Source organism: Mus caroli, unplaced genomic scaffold (genome assembly GCF_978045245.1).
Source record: "Mus caroli unplaced genomic scaffold, Mus_caroli_1 scaffold_7, whole genome shotgun sequence".
In the NCBI taxonomy this organism is placed as follows: domain Eukaryota; kingdom Metazoa; phylum Chordata; class Mammalia; order Rodentia; family Muridae; genus Mus; species Mus caroli.
Genome location: NW_028227262.1, coordinates 114,539,636 through 114,555,229, shown reverse-complemented (window position 1 = coordinate 114,555,229; position 15,594 = coordinate 114,539,636). Strand labels below are relative to the sequence as shown.

Below are 15,594 nucleotides of genomic sequence, written 5' to 3'. Positions count from 1 at the left end.
CAAAAGAGAAAAAAGCTGCCCATGTTTATAGAACTCATTTTTGGTAACCTGAATCCAGATACTGAGGAATATATTTTAAAAAACAAATTATTTAACAAGCTTTCACTTGGTCTACTTTGTATAGACTATTAATTGATTTTTTTTTTTAAATGAGTCAAATATTTAAGGGGAAAACCCAAGGTTCTATGAGGTCCACAATTAAAAAGAGAACAAAAACTAAGAAACAAACAAAAAAGCCAAGGAAGTATCACTGGTCCATCTTTCAGGGTGGGGACAGAGAAATAACGTACCTTAAGAAACAGACTAGCATTGTAGCCAGGAGAAACACCCCTCCACATACACTCCCTGTACCTTGTGTTATTGGAGGTCAACTTCAAGACCTCTTGTGAGCTACTAGGTAAGCATTCTATCACTGATACCCTAAGCCCCATGAAACCACCCCCACCCTTGAGACCAGGGTCTCCTGTATCTCAGGCTGGCCTTGAACTCCCCATGAAGGCACAAATGACTGCTCCTCTTGCTTCTGGCTCTGGAGTATGGGAATTACTCAAACCCAGGGCTTCCTGCATGCTTGGAAGCATTGAATCAACTCTACTTTACCCCCAGGATCCAGCAATCCCTAGAGTTAAAGGTTCTAATATAATTGAGAATATAATTGTCAGTCTCTCCCTCTAGCTCCACCACTTGGACAAGGCATGAATAAGACCCTCTGATAAAAAACTGAAATCATACATGTGTCAATTACAAGATGGCCTGGTAGAGAAGGCAGTCTAGCTTCTGGAATGGTGCTCTATTATGCATAAGAAACAGTTGAAACCTTCGTGGAAGGGAAACAAGACAGCCTTGGAAGGATAAAACTGCCATATAGCTAGCTACATAGGAAGGACTACAGGATGCTCTTGGGTCTGGATGGTCCAGGTCAGTAAGGTGCCCACGCCGATGCCCGGCTTCTCTCTCCCCTACCCCACTCATTCTATGTTCTTACATTTGTCAAAAGAGAGAAACTGAAGACCACTTACCTCCACTTACAGAGTAACACATTCAGGAGACTTTACTATGAAGTGGCATCATAACACAAGCAGAGGCAGCAAAGCAAGGCTCGAAGGAGAGCCATTTACCTTAGGTGTTGGCTTTGCTGCCAACCAAGAACCACTTAAAAATAAAACAAATAAAGCCCATGTTTCCTTTCTTTTTAATCAAAGGCTATTTGCTCTACAAAATAATACAATCCAGTAATAGTGTCAGCCAAAGATGTCATCTGTGGTACGCAACACACAAACAACCGGAAACTAGGATCTTCCCAGTATAGTTTGATTGTAAGGTAGCTTGGGAAACAATCTCTCAGTTTGTAATTTTTAACAATCTTTACTGAAAACCAACAAACAACATCTCCCCATATACGCACTCAAAGCAAAGCCAGTGCCCTAACCATTCTGGGAGCCTGAGAGCATAGCGTGTTGCTTACAGTGTGGATGGTTGAGGGAGGGGGCATGTCTGTCCCAGGACAGGACCCACAGCCTTAGCTCGTGGAATGTGAACACATTCTAAAGAGCTAAGAGGAAAAGTTTACCTCCCTCCCCTGCTCCCTTCTCTAGGGCTGAGCTGAGAGTTAATGCAAAGAAAGGAAACCGGGTAATGCTAACTAACTTCATCAAAACAGCTCCAGCTACACTACCTCACACCCTGACCCAGATTCATTCTGACTGTAGACTCAGTAGACTAAGACCATTCCTAGAAACAAGGCAAGGCTTGTTTTTGTAATAAGCGGTGGTGTTAGACAAGTGCTCTACTGCTGAGCCACACCCTGGCTTGGCAGCTGGCTTTGGACGCCACAATACAATCCTCATTGGTGATTGCTGCCCTACATATTCTGGGATGCTCACCAGCACCATTCCCTCCTGTCCGTAGTCATTCTAAGTGTCATGGGAGGGAGGCGGAGGCAAAGTCACCATCAGAACCACTGGCAAAGGAAGGGGGCTCCTTTGCTTCTGAGGCTCCAATAATAAAGTCTTCCCCCAAACAGTATCAGCACATGGACCACTGACTCAAATCTGATGCAACTGAATTATCTTTTAAGGATTCACACCAGAAATTCACTGCAAGAAGTCAGCAGGTCTATTCAACAAAGGACTGGGCTGAAAGCTGTCACTTGGCTGTAGGAGGCAGCACCAGGGCTGCCTCCCAATATAACCTCAAGCCTGTATCCTACCCAGTCTCTACTGCCTTACCCCTGGGTAGACAGAATGAAAGAAGGAAACATCATCAAAAGCACAGTCATTTCTTGGTAAGTGACTAACAACAAATGTCTCTCTATTGGTCACTTTCCAGTGAGCCATGGCAGCATATTTACTTGCTGGGAACAGGTCTCGTCTTAGGAACTATAGTTACTGGCTGGGAACAGGTCTCGTCTTAGGAACTATAGCAGCCACCATGCTCACAGAGGTACTGTGTGGCCAACCTGCTTAGCATGTCTGCCATGAACACCCTACAAGCAGAATTTGAAAAGACCAAGTAAATACTCACTTTATTTTTTAAAGTATTTAATTAGTGCTGGCAGGACTCTATAAACACATAGGCCCTATCAACTAAAGTAGTTTGATACAATGCTTTGGTGGGAGCAGCTGGCCTACAAACTTGGCCCAAAGTCTTAAGTTTCAACTAATGACTATAGTACTGGGGCCAGAGAGCCTATGTCAAGTTAAATTACTTGTGAGTGGCTTGACAGCCCACATGAGAAGGCATCACTGAGTTCCATTCAGAAGCAGTCCTAAACTCATCCCGTTTGTCCATCTTCATGCTCTTTCCCATGGTGAGTCAGTCCACTTCTCCTTTCCTCCCACGTTTCCCTCTTCTCTGCCCTACAGCGTACATTTTCAGTGGTGCACAGGAAACGGCCTCCAAGTGTCACCACACTGCTGCTCTCTCCAATCCTTTTCACTACAGTTTATCAGTATTTACTGCATGAAAGCCTAGCTCCCTCAAACTTCAACAGCCTATCTTCTTGTGACTCTAATATAAAGGAATATGCCAAACCAAAATTTAAAGGATAGAAAAAAGTGCCATATTACAACTTAAGTTTTGTATATGGGTAAGAGGTTCTTCAGGACAGCAGCAAAATCACCAGAATTTATTAACTAAAATTATCCCTAGGGCTGTCAAGAAATTCTTTCAGACATAAATACAATCAGCTTATTAAAAAGACTCCATTTAAATGATAAGAGTTTCTACTCAAATTTCTAAGACTATGTTTATTATAAAACAAGACAGACCAGTATGGCAGAGCTGAGCTGCCTGAGCACAGACTAAGCACAGACTTAATGGTCCTAAAATAAGATTGTAGACTGAAAAAAGGAAAGAAAGGAAGAATGGAGGGTGGGGAGGTAGGTGGGGGTGGGAGGAAGGGAAGAAGGAAGGAAGGAAGAAGGGAAGGAAGAAAGAAATTAATTAAAATGACAAAGAGCTCTAAGCGGGAATGTCAGATGCCTTAACAAAATCTTTAAAAGTCAAGCTTTGTTTATGCAAAGTGGCCCCAATGGGCGATCAGGGTCGGCAGGACATGCTTTGGGCATTTTAGACTATCTCTTGTCATTCTGCTAATTAGAATGGAGGTCTTCAATCAATTTTTACGCAGTTTCCCCGCAAAAAGCTGTCATTTTTTTCATTCACCCAGATTATTCCAGATAACACAGTGTGAGCAATACTCAGCTTTTCCTTATCTCGAGATAACTGCAGACTTGAAGACCCTGTACAAAGTTCAAAGTGTAGCATGCAATGAAAAACAGCGCTTTTCAAAAACAAGCAAACCTTTCCGAAGCCAGGTGGAGGTTTAAGGGTCCAAAAAGCTTCCCTCAACGTAACCAAGAAAGAAATGAGCCACTAAGATATTTTAATACTAATCATATGCCCCAACACGCACCTTAAAATATGTACTTTAAAAGACCCGATGCATTAGTATTGTTTAATAAAAATGCTATTTTTTTTTTTTTTTAAAAAGACAGGGTCTCATTATGTAGCCCTGGCTGGCTTAGAATTCTCTCTGTAGATCAAGCTAGCCTCATAGAGAGCCATCTACCTCTGCCTCCGGAGTGCTGAGACTGAGGGTGTTTGCCACCATGCACAGCCAGACATGCTTCTTAAAAAGCCATCCTTCCGCTATTCTGTATAAAGGACAGGAACCAAGAACTGCAAGGAACATTCACCACTACTTCAGACACTCCTCCCTCACCGTGTTCTATGCCATCATTACTCCAGCCCAGTGAAGTTAAGTAGAGGTTATGTAATTTTAAAATGTCAGCATCAGTAACCAAAATAAGCATTTGTTTCTGTAAAATTTACTACCAATCAGTGCTGGTCTAGGCAGCTACACAGAGTACAAGAAAGAAAGATATCTAATATAATCAGGATGTGTAACAATACATACTGTGGTAGAAACAAACAGGTTCTATAAGGCACAAAAAAGGAAGTGAGTAATTCTGCCATCCCACAATGGGATCACTGGTACCCAAGGAAGATCAGGGAAAGAAAGAAAGAGCCTCCTGTGAAGAACGGAAGGAGTTGGGCAATCACAAAAGCATAAGCAGGTGTGTTTTACAAAGTGCGCATTTTTCTGTTCTAGAATGTTCCTGTAAGGATCTATTAAGCCTATTTGGAGGAGAATAAGATCATCTTGAGTTCAAGAAGGTTTCCAGATACTAATTTATCAAGGATGTCTATGTGCAAACGTGTATATAAACAAGGAACACACTGATGGGTATTGTGTGCATACCTATCATCTCAGTAGCAAAAGGATTACCACAAATCACAAGAGGCAGAAGCAACAGGATCACCATAAATGTGAGGCTGGCCTGGTCTACAACGTGAGTTTCAGCCAGCCCGGGTACCTAGCACTCACTACCCATCTAGAAAACAAAAACCAAACTATAGAGTAAATGTAAAAGATTCGTATGTCAAAAAGGAATCACAGAAGGGATCAGAAGGAACCTGAAGCAGAGGATAGCAACACAAAGCCCAATGACGGAAGGAGAGAGAAGCCGACGAAAGAAAAGGCTCACAGACAAGAGCTCTGACAAGCATGAAACCGAACGCTGCCTCAGAGCAGGTTAGGGTTAGGGCCAGGTTAGGGAAAGCCCTGTGGGGAACATGCCGACCACAAAAATTACACCCAAGAAGACATGGAGTCCACCTGAGCACTCACGGAACACAGCTTCCCTGAAACAGATTACAAAATTGCAGACATTCAAGATGTGAACCATGTTAGCACCTCGAGGTCTACATCTGCTCTAAGAGAATAAACCTGATAAAACGCCCCCATAGATACTTTCCAAATTAGTAAGGAGGAAGGAAATCTAACTCTGCCCAACAAGGGAACCGTTACCTACTGTAAAAATTCAGGTTTTCTTTGGGATTTACCATTTTAGTAAAGAATAACTGGGCTACCTTTGTCACCACCACAGTGCCCTGTAATCATTCACTCACGTCTGTTCTTTCCTACCTGTCTCTGAGTTCCTCCTTGGTTTGGTAAATAGTGTCTGACCCTCACTAAGCAATGGGACGAATGGCACTGAATAATGTGCTTCCAGATTTGTAAATAACTTTTCTAAAATAGGCCAGAAAAAGAATGGGTGAAGCTCGTTCCCACGGGAGAGCAATGATTCACAGGCAAGAGAATTCTAGTTATGCACTGATAAGTATTAGTAACCCTCTCGGACATCCTAGACAGATTGGTCTGTCTGTCTGTCCTCCCTCTGTCCACTTCTCTCCTTCCTTCTTTCCTTCCTTCCTCTCTTCCTCCCTTCCCTGAGCTGTACATTTATACCATGATACAGGTTCTTTCTGACTCCTTCTGTGATTACTTTTAACGTATGTATCTTTTGTATTAAATATCAATAATAAGAAAATGAAAATGAGATGGTATATAAAAGTTAGTTGCACAAGGGAGATCTGATGAAATTATATTTGAAAAGATTAGCAAAGATAGGTTTTACATATACTATCTATCTGTAATATAAGAGTATTGTAATTCTTGTGAATTAAAGTTAGAATCCATAATGCTCTATGCATGCTAATGGGAAAAAAATAAAAAGCTAAGTGTGGAATAATGAAAAACAAACAAAAAACAAAACAAAACAAAAAAAACCCTGTTCCATCTTAGGTCACTAACTTTAAGCCACAGGAAAAGGCAGGGCTCACATTTCGACGTTCACGTCACTCCCACCCATTTTATTGGAGAAACAGGCTCTCCTGGCAAAAAGGACAGATTAAGCAGCATCGGGAGTGGAGATGCAGAGGCAGTGGCTCTCTAGGCACAAAGTGAAGTGCATCCTAGGGTATCAGTCCTCACAGATGAGACCACAGAGCCACTGTTGAGACAAGACACACAAGAGCAAGAGGTAGACTGCAGCAATGGCATGCCTGGGTTCTTCTGACTGACACCAACAACTGCTCTACTTTTGTTAAAGACAGTCCTCTGGGAAATAAGCAATAATTTGTCAAGAACGACCCAGCTCCAATCCGACTGAAAAATTCATGAGATTAAACGTATTTTGAAACTGAGCAGGTAGTCATGGAGGTATCTTTTACTGACAACTACTTTTAAGGAAATAGCTTTTTCCTGTGTCTTGTGACTTCTCTCCTCTGATGTTGCCTGCCTAGACCTGAGGCTTTGCAGTTAGCTCTTCTTTCACCCCACTGACACATCAAGCCCCAAAGAGAATGGAATACAGTCACCAATGAGAGTCAAAAAGACGTCCCATGAAGAGCAAATCACGTCAAAATAATCTGTTTGGATAGGTTCTTTAATTGTCGGCATATGACGTAGCCTCAATTGAGTGGTTCGGGCTGCTTTTAATAATTCCCTTTTCGGGGTAACAATGGTTAAGTCTAGCATGGCTAACAACAGAGTTCAGACAAGTTTATGCAACACCTTAGATACTGTGTCAGTCTCTATCATAGTGCTTGGTTTGTTTAACTCTACCACTTTTCTGTATATTTAACAAAATGTATAAAAGTTTAAAACACAGCAACAAAAAACCAATCCTACATATGACAAAACTGGGAGTGAAAACCGTATCTCTTCTTAAAATCCCTATGCTCCTTACCCAAACTAAAGAAGTCTTTATCTATCAGTTTGTAATTATGTATCCTTTTCCTAGGCAAACTTGTAAGATGGGAACATATAAATAGAATACACTGTAACTAGATCAAGTCCATCACATAAAATCTATCAAGTATACATTCCTGTTTTTTTCTAAAATGAGTACATGAGGGGGAAAATCTTATCTGTCTAGCAATGTGCATGGGACAGAGCATGATTTTACTTAGTAGACCTGTGGTGTCTGATAAGAAAACCGGTACTGAACATCTAAAAAAACGCTATGTAAACAAATGTGCATGTCTAAATCAGAAACAACACAACCTTAGCTGAGCCCCCCGTTTTTTCTAGATGCTTTTATAAAAGGACTGTATAAGCTAAAATATAAGGACAAGTACTGGCAATAAGAATGGCTCTCGTGAAAAAGATGTATTATTATCTGACCATCTGTCAATTACTACCATCTGATGTACGCATGCTTTAAGAAAGGCACTGTTGATATATATTACAGAGAGCTACAGAGAGAACTGGGAATCAAGTTATGTGTGAGTGGCTGAACTGAGAATCTGATCTACACCCAAAAGGTAAGAAGCAAGCAGTATCAATCTTCATGGATTTGTCAAGCAGCACTGAAAAAAGGTACAAATGGGAAAAGATGAAAGGATTAACTATGAGGGGGAAAAATGGCAATTACAAGCTGTCCTAAAGAGATCCCGATCAGAAAAACAAAGGTCTTAAACAGCTCCTTGGTATACTTAAAGAACTCTGAAAATTCAAATATTTTATAGAAACTTTTGCAATTGTGTTTAACTCAGTAAGGACCAACTGTGTGTGTGTGTGCGCGCGCGTGCGCGTGCGTGTGCATGTGGATGTTCGTGACGGCAGCAGAATATCTGGAAAGCAATCCCAGGAATAAGACACAGTTGGCATTCTAGGGGAGGAGGTCTTAATGTGAGGAAGAGACAGGTTACAGTTCAAGTTTAGTCTCACTAGATGATACCAAAGCTGAGCTCTTACAAAAAGGAGGTCGGAGCTTTGCAGGCTCCGGAAGCAAAAGCAACCCCCAAACCCGTATGGAATGTCGACTCTGTACACCCTGTTCCTACACTCCTGCAATAGCCACGCTGTTCTGCTTGCTTCTCAGGTCCCCGCTGAATGACTTTCCCAATAAAGCCAGCAACAGCTTTTGATTGTTCAGTGTTGATTAAGGTACTTAAGAACAACAAACAAACAAACAAAACCTGGAGTACAAGTTTCTCTTTAGCTTTGCGCTTAAGTTGGATATTTTTGCTGACTTTGCAGCAATTCTCAATGGTTTTGTCTATTGAAGTCTCTAAGATTTCTGATGTTCACAGTTCTTATGATTAAGAGGTTTTCCAATGATCTAGAGGTTAAGTCACTAAAGCTATGCCTTTATTACATCTTGATTATACAGTTCACTTTTATTACAACAGTGAAGGTTGGTCAGCCTCATCTGACTCTCAGACACCTCCTACAAGCACAGAATTATCTTAAGGGCTTATAAATTAACAAAGATCTCAAATGAGACAACTAAAATTATTAATTTTTCCAAAACATTATTATCATAACTGGCAACTTCATAACTTGTTAGGAGTGGCACGCTGAAGTATTTCTGGACATCACAATGGTTTACTTTATTGTAATTCACTTAAAAAATTCAGAACATGATCATAATTTCATATTAAACAGAGGGGAATGGGTATAGTTATGGTATAACCATGACTCACACAGCTCCAGACGCAGTGTAACAAATCACTCACACGCTCCAAACGTTTCTCACTGTTGGAAAAGTTTTGCAAATCCAGAGGCATTTTTAAGGTTTGGGATTGGCTGGTCTAACAAATGCCCATTTTCTGCTAACAAACATGTGCATACTGAAATTTCACTAAATATGTGCGTAAGGGAACAAAGACTAGAGGAAACAAATGTATATTAATAGGGGAAAGAAGATAAGCTAAAAAGCTATTCCAAAGACCAAAATGGAACAGGTAAAACTACAGGGACAGTATGCACAGCCCAGTGACTTAAAGGGGGGTGATGCATGAACACAGTACAGAGGAGTATCAGGCTAGTTCAATGGTCGACAGGTCACTCACAATTGTCGAGTTCTGTAGTGTGTACAGCAGCATGAGTGAGCAGCCCTCAGCAACTAGGACTCTGGGTGATGGTGCTGTATCACTAGGTCCCTCAACGGGAGCACACCAACAATGGAGGACACGGAGGACATGGGAAATCTCTAATTTCCAGTTCAGCTGTGAAACTAAAGCACACAGGCTTTGTTGTTTTTAAAAGGTTATTTTGCTTTTCCTTTCTCTTATTTATTTACAAGGCTAAAATGAAACCTTTTCCGCTTGATTTCAAGTGATGTTTCAATGTAAAGAAGAGGGCAATTCGTGAACAACACATAACTTGATTGATTGCTACCATGTATGTTTATGCTATGTAATTGTAATTATTAAACTTGTTATCTCACACACACACACACACACAGTCAGTCTGTCCTAGTAAGAACACATCCTTTCCAGTAAACAAAAGCCAATCCTCCTGTGCAGGACAGCATTTCAAAAGACTCTGATGAATTCAAAGATTTTTATGCTTACCACCAGTCCACTAAAAAGACTTTATTTTAAAATCACTTAAAAATATGTATTTATGTAAGTGTTCATCCTTAGTTATGATTTATTATAGTTGAATTTGGAACAGATTGCCAGAGATGGTCTTGACAGAACCAATTCTCAGTCAATATTCGAGCTCACTGAAAAAGAAGGCAGGAAGGAAAGAGGGAAGGAAGGTTATGTGAGTACACTTGCAATACAAGCCGGAAACTATAGCTCTTACTGCAGGTATTCTGGACCTTGAATTAGAACTAATGTTTTAGTGAAAAAAAGATTTACAAGTATTACACGGTTTTAGAGAGTATCTTAAAAACTTGCCTAAATTAGAACTAATGTTTTAGGTGAAAAAAGATTTTTAGAAGTATTACATGGTTTTTAAAGAGTATCTTAAAAACTTGCCAAAACTGAGTATCAAAACTTTCCAATGTAAAAAATCTGTTGGTTCAACATTTAACAACACAGTGGTTGCTCTTCAGTCAATTCCAAAACCCAGACTATGCCTTCTATTCAAATGTGCTGTTTTAATTCAAAAGAAAAGGAAGGAAAGAATGTGATCACTTAAAATCTCAAACTCCCTTTTGAAAATAAACGGATTGGAGAGTAGAATGGCTCCTGTAACAGCATATACTGAGTGACATCTAACATCTCCAATAGACACTATTCTTTCTTATAATAGAAGGAAAGGAAAAAAAAAAAAAACAAAAACAAAATCAACCTAGGACTATCGGCTCTGTAGGGAAAGTACACATTTAGCAAACATTAAGGTCTAGCTATGGGATTAGGGGTGTAGCTCAGCTGATGGCGTGCTTGCCTAAGCATATACAAGGCCCTGTGTTTGATTCCCAGCACTACATATAAGCAGACATGTTTGCACGTGCCTGTAATCCCAACACTCAGAAGATGGTGAAGTTCTGGGTCATTTTTCTACATAGTGAATTAAGATCCAGTTTTGACTTCCCCACTAATTGTGGTAAATTACATGGAGCAAGAAGTGATTCTTTGTTCAAAGAAAAAGATGAGCACACAAGCTGTAAGAATGGCATATAAGGTGTTCAAAAATTAAAATCTGAAATCATTACAACCTAAATTGTATATCTGGGGATTATTTAAACCCATGGTTATTTTATTAAATAAATTTAAAAGTTTATTGAGAGGCTAGGTGTGGAGGCAGAGGTAGGTAGATCTCTGTGAGTTCAGGGCCAGACTAGTCTACAAAGCAAGTTCCAGGTCAGCCAGGGCTAAAAAGGATAAACCTGTCTCAAAACAAAACAATTTCAAAAAAGCAACATGCCAGGCTTTAAGAGTTTATATCTAGCAGGATTGTCTTGGACCATGTGAAGACAACAGCAAGCTTTATTAGAGATCAAATCTAGAAGGGTTAAGGAAATAAGCCTTATAAACAATCTTGCCTTAGTGGGCATTTAGAATTAAGATAGACAGAGCAGTAATCCATAAGCATGGTGAGTTTTGGGGGGAGTAGGAGCTAGAGATCAAACACAGGGCCTTGCACGAGTGCTATACTTATGGATTCTAGTAAAACAAAACAAAACAAGCATATTCTTTTAACAGCAAACACGTAAGTGGAACAAGAGCATGCAACCCAGCACTCAGTTTAAGGTGAATGCAAAATGTTCCTCCTTGCCTGATGGCTTCACAACCCAGGGCCTGGTTTACCTTTATTTAACTGGGTAGTCAACTTATAGACCTAACAAGGAGAGAGGGGAAAAATAATGCAAAGCAAAGAATAAACAACCACACGGCTTCAGGAGTCAGACTTCTGGCAACAGCTACACGTAATGTGCCGACCACGGTTTCAAGCAATTGCAGTGAAGTTCCAGACCACTCTGCTCTGTTCCGAGACCAACAGCAATGTAAATCCAGAATCCAGTCACTGGAATTCAACTTTGCCATACCAGGAAATCGCAGCAGGCAGTTCACCAGAGGCAGCTTTCTTGACTTTTTTCCCCCTTTGGAGACGCTGATGGTACTATCACCTTTAAATCCTTGTGCAGGTTTTCCTGTTCCAGTAGGCTAAAAGCCACAATGTCCTTGATTGAAAAAGCCAGCAAAGCATCTCTCAGTGTACGAGGTGTGGCAGAGAACACTGCTTCTTCTGTGTTCAGCACCATTGGTGTTGCTGCAATGTACCTTAAGAGCCATTACTGCACAGCTGTCAGAGATCTTGTCTGCTTCACAGTATTACAACTACCAGCAGTCTAGTGATAATGCATGCTGGTCCTAAGTGCTCTTTGGTACTGATGACATGTTCTGTGCAAATTAAATTCCACCACTTTTTAAACTTTGTTTTGGCAATTCTGACATTGGCAATCATGTAATGAAGTTTACATGAAGAACACTTGAAAGGCACAGCCAGCCCCAAACCCCATTTCTTCAAGTTCCTCCAAGATCACTGGGCCACATTTTACTTGATGGCTTATAGGCCATGTGATAACTGCTGGTCCATGGCCATTTTGGAAGCCTTTTTTATTTTCATTGACTGTCAGCTAAAAGCCCTTGAGAAAACTTCTAGAATAGTTAAACTGTAAGACACAACATTCAGTGAGGAAACACATCCAGAATCTTTAAGTTCTTTTTCCAGCGAGCTGTATGTGTGTGTAATAGAAAATACAGACAGAACTAAAGGAACTCTAATTGGTGTTTGAATGTGATTACAAAGGGGAAAAATTACAATCCTTCTGAGAATGGATTCTTTATTACTCGATCCTTACAAGGAGTATTGCTGTTGATTGTGGTAGCTATCGGAACTCATGCTTGTAATATAAATCTTCAAAAAAATTTAGGTTTTTCTAAAAAGTGACGTGGGATGGTCTCATTTAGTATAAACTTTGATAAGAAAAGGTTATAAAAATCTTTATTTGGAAAAAAACAAATCTGGAAGGACTGGCTAGGGTAAGCTGAGGACAAGTTCTACAACCTCTCTACATTTAAACAGTATTATTATTTTTTTAAAAGCACTTAAGAAAATGACAAAATATTTTTAAAAGACAGCATTAATTTCAAATATATGAATGAAATGAAACATCAGGAATAAATACATGAGAAGTCACAAAATATAGTATGAGAATATTTTCTCTGCTCTAGTCATCAATCAAGTAGGGGACTGACACAATAGCATACATGCAGACAGGCCTCATGCTATGCCCACACAGAGAACAAACAGTCTACTTTACAATCTGGCTAACATAGCCCTTTCTTGCATGATGCTAAGTAAGCATCCTCAAGACAGTAAGACTGTGACTGCCATTTCAAACTATGCAGGCAGGTGTTCCTAGAAGAAATCAAAGATCTCTAGGCTTTGGCTCCTTACTCTTTTGGGGTTTGTTTTGTTAAGGGATGCGGTTAGGATGGGGATGAAAACTTGTCAAACAAAACTTAAGCTGAAGTGGTACCATCATAGAGAGATATGAGTATATTAAAGCTTGATATTTATTTGCCTTTTAGCTTACTGGGTAAAATATGAATCTAGGTACAGCCATTATCACATTGCCCTAACAATAAAGGGGCCCAAATTCTCACTGAGACAATTAAAGAGCAGTACTGGGCCAGTGTCCTGTACATATTTAAACAATTCATTGTATTTTACATAAACTTCACATCTATGGAAAAGAAAGACATGGGCACTTTAAAAGCTTTATAAAGTACACAGAGGGGGAGGTGTGTGTGTGTTAGGGGTAATGCTTTTGAGTTTAAGAACGCAACAGCAGGTCTGAGTACTAAAAAGAAGTGTTTGTGGCAGCACCGTTGTAAGGTCAGTGCGGAGTTTCTGGGAATCCTTAGAATATCCAACTCAAGAAGTTCCAACCTTCATGTTCACTTTCAGAACACCTGGGAAACTGCCCAGGTCATCAAGGGTATGCATATCGGCAAAGCCACCAGGTATCTGAAGAATGTCACTTTAAAGAAGCAATGTGTGCCATTCTGGCGGTATAATGGTGGAGTCGGTAGGTGCGCCCAGGCCAAACAGTGGGGCTGGACACAGGGATGGTGGCCAAAAAAAGAGTGCTGAATTTTTGCTGCACATGCTTAAAAAATGCAGAGCAATGGTGAACTTAAGGGTTTAGACGTAGATTCTCTAGTCATTGAACACATCCAGGTGAACAAGGCACCTAAGATGCCCCCCGACGAACCTACAGAGCTCATGGCCAGATTAATCCACACATGAGCTCCCCCTGCCACATTGAGATGATCCTCACTGAGAAGGAACAGATCGTTCCAAAGCCAGAAGAGGAGGTTGCACAGAAGAAAAAGATATCCCAGAAGAAACTGAAGAAACAAAAACTCATAGCACGGGAGTAAATTAAGCATAAAATATATGCAGATAAAGTAAAAAAAAAAAAAAACTCCAAACTGTGTGAAATGGGCTAAGAGTGAGATCAATGAGCTGTTTAGGAAGTGTGGTCACAAAGAAGCTAAAAAGAATGGAGTGTCTCTTGAAGCCAACATTTCATACTACTTTACAAACTCTGGGTACCTGAGTCAAGTCTTCAAGTGGTTTACTTAAGCTTACCTCAGTTCTAGATGCCTAACAGGTATAAAGTAGATTTTTTTTCCCCTTATGACTAGTAATGAAAACTGGTGTGGTGGTTAGTTTTACCAACTTGAGAAATTCTAAAATCAGCCAGGTAAGAGTCTCAACGAGGGTAAACCTAGATCAGATTGACCTGTGAACTCATCACTGGGGGTGGGGGTGGGGGTATTTAGATTACATTAACTGCTGGGGAAGACCTCTCGGAGACATAGGGAGCACCATTTTCTGAGTTTCTGTACAGGCGTGTGTAAAAATGGAGAACACTGGCTGGGCATGACACGCATGGTTAACTCCCCCCTCTGCTTAACCATGGTAAACCATGACAGCTGCACACGCCCCTGCAGTCTAAGTCCCCCAGGTGATGAGCTTTAAGTTGGAGTTGTGAGCAGAAACAACCCTCCCTTTCCTAAGCTGCTTTTGCTGGGGTATTTTATCAGAGCAGTAGAAATCAAACTAAGATAGTAACATTAGAGGCAAATCACAGACTCCTCAGGAAGTCCACAACAGTGTCTTCTCAGTCCGCATGAATGTAGTATTGTTGAGCAGTAAGACACAGCTGGCATCTCATCCTACATATACGGAAGCAAATCTAATTATCAAAAACCACTCATTCCGGAAAACTAAAGCTGCTTCCAAAGTAGCAGCGTATTTGCTACTAACTAGATGAAGACACATGCACATACACACACCTTCATTTCCAATCCACTTACTACACTTCAGTAACTTTTCATGAAGATTATCTACTTAAGGATATAAAGCATAACGGCCAAAATATATTAGCCCTCAAAACTGTAGATTTTATTTGTTCATACAGTATAATCTCATTGGAGGAAAGTTACCAAAACACTTGTATTGTGTTTTACGGTAACCATTAAGTCCTCCACTCCACTGCTGTGCTCTCAACCTGCTATATACATGAAGCAGAGCCTTTGACTGTTAGAATGCAGGAGCATGTGACAACTCACATCTCACCGTAGTCAAGAGCCTAGTCCAGCCGTGTGGAGTATCTTGCCTTCGTAAGCAGAGAGCCTATGCTAGTTTGCCTCTGAAACCAGGCATCTGGCTTTGCAAAGGGCTCATTAACGGACTCATCCTGCCCCACATCTCCTCCGTGCTCATGCTTTCAGATCCCCATATGACAGCTCCTTTGCACACTGAGCTTTCTCAAGCCTCACTCACCTCACCGCTGGCTTCTCCCAGGCCCTGCCCTCAGATGGTCCCCTATCACTCTTTCAGGAAGTCTGCCTTGGATCATTTCAACTTAGAGGAAACCAGACTTGGGATTCAACAGGCAACACCATGCTCTTGACATTTTAGAT

The 15,594-nt window shown here is 40.7% G+C and overlaps 1 protein-coding gene across 6 annotated transcripts in view; it reads right to left on the bottom strand.

Moving 5' to 3' along the window:
- Cnot4 (CCR4-NOT transcription complex subunit 4) overlaps positions 1-15,594 on the bottom strand; it is a 110,949-nt gene that overhangs the window by 3,664 nt on the left and 91,691 nt on the right. The window lies entirely within an intron of this gene.